This window comes from Macrotis lagotis, chromosome X (genome assembly GCF_037893015.1).
Source record: "Macrotis lagotis isolate mMagLag1 chromosome X, bilby.v1.9.chrom.fasta, whole genome shotgun sequence".
In the NCBI taxonomy this organism is placed as follows: Eukaryota; Metazoa; Chordata; class Mammalia; order Peramelemorphia; family Peramelidae; genus Macrotis; species Macrotis lagotis.
The window spans coordinates 557,578,490-557,582,525 of NC_133666.1; the positions used below are offsets into that span (position 1 = coordinate 557,578,490).

A 4,036-nucleotide genomic window follows, 5' to 3' on the forward strand; every position below is an offset into this window, starting at 1 on the left:
CTTAATAATTACCTAGCTGTGTGGCCTTGGGCAAGCCACTTAATCCCATTTCCTTGCAAAAACCTAAAAAAAAAAAAAGTATATGGGAGGGGGCAGCTAGGTGGCGCAGTGGATAGAGCACCGGCCCTGGAGTCAGGAGTACCTGGGTTCAAATCCGGCCTCAGACACTTAATAATTACCTAGCTGTGTGGTCTTGGGCAAGCCACTTAACCCCATTTGCCTTGCAAAAACAACCTAAAAAAAAAAAGAAATAAAGTATATGGAGATTAAAGGTAAATGCTTTTAAGAAAAGTATGGAAAAGAGGAGACAGAGCAGTTTGGAAAGAGAAAAGCTACCGTCTTATCTTGGAGATAATTCAAAATGATTCCCTCTTACAAATAGCAAACAGAAGTACAAAAGCTAAATGACCAGTATCCTAGGCTCACAGGATTATGGAGATGAAAGAAAATCTTGTTGAACCTGGCATTTTACAAATGAAGGAAGTGACACCTAGAGAAGTAGAAGTAGCAAGTCTGGAGGTCAAGAACTCTTCTGTGGAAGTGGAAGAAGAGATTCCAGCCAATAATACAGACAAAACAAAGAAAGTCAAGATGGTGCATGAGTCCAGTTTGGCAATGGATGTTCAGCAGAGAGAAAATGGGACAGCTGTGATGGCAGCATGGGCCAAGTTGCTGGCAGATGCTCAGGCCAAGATGAAAGTAGCACCCCAACTCCAAGGATTTACCCTGGCAGAATCAGGAAATCTTGAGGAAGCTGTTGTACATTTTCCAAAGAAGACTAAGTCTGATATAGATTCTTCAACACCTCAGAAATCTCATAATGATGAGGTTCCTTCTATGCCCACCCCTCTGCCTCCACTGCATATCTTATCCTGAAATATTCTGCAGGTCTGGTGCCAGAGACTCAATGTCAGTAAAAATGGCAGGAAGCACATTCTATACAAGAGACTTTTGGAGCATGTGTCATCTTCTGAACAAGACACTTCTAGCATAGAAGAAAAGACCCAGTGGTTAAAAATCAAAACAGAAATTTTAAGTGAAGAAGATTCTCTAGATGAAAGTCAAACAGTGGCCAAAGCAACATACACAATGACAAAAAAGAAAAAGAAAAGAGACACAACAAAGACTGCTCTTGTCCAGACAGCCAGCATGGCATCCTGGAGCAGACTTATGGCAACAGTGAAGTCCAAGGCTGTATGGCCCATGCCCACATCTTTTGAGTCTACTAGGTCTGAGCAATCAGATTTACCACGATGGTGTGTAGTACATGGTGAAGTTTTTCCAAACAATGTCTCTGGTTCAGCGCCTTTGAAGTTCCATGGTGGGCAGACCTGGGTGCCTGAAAATGATATATTGATCCCTCTCTTATTATTGCCTACCTGCTCTTTCCCACCCCCAGAAGTAGAAGACAATCGGTTGTGCCCCAAATGTGTCAACAGGAATAAAATCCTGATGGACAATATTCTCTAACCATAAAAGATCAAGGCTACAAGACTGTTTTTCACTTCCTCAAGATACTGGCTTATAAATGTGACTTTTCTTTCTTCAACTTAGATTTTCTTTCCCAGTTAGTCCTAGTTTTCATTAGGAAACAGTTCCATACATGCAGACATTTGGGAAGCATAGAAGAGACTTTACAAGTCAACAAGGTACAAAGGACCTGACATTGCAACCAGATTCACATATTACATTGTTTTAGTCAGCAGCTAAGGATAGAGAAAGGTGAAAATCTCACAACCAAATAAAATTTAAGTCTATCCATTACTTGTCCATCTTCTCCTGCCTCCTGCTAAATCTCCAAGACTGACATGGCTATGAATTCCTTTTAAAGAAAAAACAATCAAAGATAATCAGATTTTTTGTATTTGTTGAGAAAATAATTATGGTCACATATGCTAAGATACAATCTCAATAAAAATTGCTGCTGAATATAAAAAAAAGTATATGGGCATTTTCATCAATTTATTTACATAATCCTAAATTATTTTCCAAAATGTTTTATCATTTTAAAACTCCATCAACAATGTATTAATGTACCTATCTTTCCAGAATGTTTAGACATACACATATATATGTATACACACACACACACACACACACACACACACACACACACACACACACACACACACAATGTTTGTCCTTCATTTTTGAAGAAGGACCATGATATCAGGAAGGTGATGTCATGACAAGCACGTGAATTGAATTTGAGGAAGGGGGTGCTTTGCTAAATCACCAGCCTCACTTTCTCCTTCAGAAGCACCTGGGTCCAGTAGCTAGATATGAATCAGGATGATTGGATATGGCTCTGGATGTAAGGCAATTGGGGTTAAGTGACTTGCCCAAAGTCACACAGCTAGGAAGAGTCAATTATTTGGGGTCAATTCAAACTCCCATCCTTCTGACTCCAAGGCTAGTGTTCTATATCCACTGTGTCACCTAGCCCTCCTAACACACACACACACACACACACACACACACACACACACACACACACACACAATTTATACTGAAAACAACTACATGATACTATCATATGTAATTATCATCTCCCTCTGTAAAATTAGGCACAGAAATGTGAAATCACTCCTCTGAGTCATATAGCAAACACTCTTCACTTCCCAATATTCCAAATTCATGCACAAGTTGACCACAAACCCATACCTCCTTTGACTATCACAACTGATGAAACCTTTTTTGTGGGTAGCCTGGGAACCAAATTACCATAAAGAATTTTATTTCTTTGGGGAAATTAAGAGTCTCAAATCATCCCTTTTGTAACAAGAATTTCCACAGGAGTTAATGATAGAAAAAAATAAAAATAAAAGAGGGGTGGATGAGAACCTCAAATAGGCTACAAGATGTGAATGATTTTAGAATATTCCAGCAAATAATCTTTCTATTTATTGATTGCATTATAATGATTTTTATTCAGGGAACCTTTGAATTTGCCTCATTACTGACTCATATCTGGGAAAACTAACTATAACTCAGGAAAAGGAATAGTCAGACCAGTTTCAATAGTAGTCATAGAGAAACCTCCCTTAAGAGCTGGCAATAGGGGCAGCTAGGTGGCATAGTGGATAAAGCACCGGCCCTGGAGTCAGGAGTACCTGGGTTCAAATCCGGTCTCAGACACTTAATAATTACCTAGCTGTGGGGCCTTGGGAAAGCCACTTAACCCTGTTTGCCTTGCAAAAAAAAAAAAAAAACTAAAAAAAAAAAAGAGCTGGCAATAGCTATTAATTACACTGTTAGCTAAGGTTTGTTCTTGTTACTTTATAAAGTGGGGTCACAGTGGTCTGTAGTTCCATTTGATAACTTTAACTCTCTAACACTGGAAAATAAAGAAACCAAGAGAAGTATTTAAGTGAACTGTCCAGAATATATTGTATTTGCTTACCTATTGCCCTAGAGTCAGAATTTGTGTTATTTCTTGTTGTTCAGTCCTTTTAGTCAGGTCTGTTCTTTCTGACTCCATTTGGGGTTTTCTTGGCAAAAATACTGGAGTGCTTTACCATTTCCTTTTCCAGTTCATTTTACAGGTGAGGAAACTGAGGCAAACAGGGTAAAGTGACTTGCCGAGAATCACATTGCTAGCAAGTAGATTTGAACTCAGGAATATGAGTCCTCCTTCACTATATAACTGCCCCAAACTCTCTGACCTCTATTTTCTTCATCTGTAGAACAGCAACACTGGTACAATAGGACTTGCAGAGTTGTTGTGAGGAAAATACTCTGAAAACTTAAGACAGAGGAGCTATTATTTTATTTTTGAATTCAAAATGCCTTGCTTTCTTGTGGAAAAGATTAAAACATTCAAAGAATGCCTTTCTATGCTCCATCTCATTACATAAGATGCAGAATTCCCAGACATGAAAGAAGAAATCTTTCAAGAAGCAAGTAAAGAAATAAAAGATGCAACTAGGTGGTGCCATAGCACCCAATGTGACAGACCTAGAGTTGCAAAGATTTATATTCAAATTCAGCCTCAGACACTTGCTTTGTGATTCTGGGCAAGTGACTTAATCTCTTC

At 38.8% G+C, this 4,036-nt stretch overlaps 1 pseudogene; it reads left to right on the forward strand.

Annotated features, from left to right (window-relative positions):
- Window positions 1-474: 474 nt before the first annotated feature.
- Window positions 475-1,470, forward strand: LOC141498012 (developmental pluripotency-associated protein 4-like; annotated as a pseudogene).
- Window positions 1,471-4,036: the final 2,566 nt, after the last annotated feature.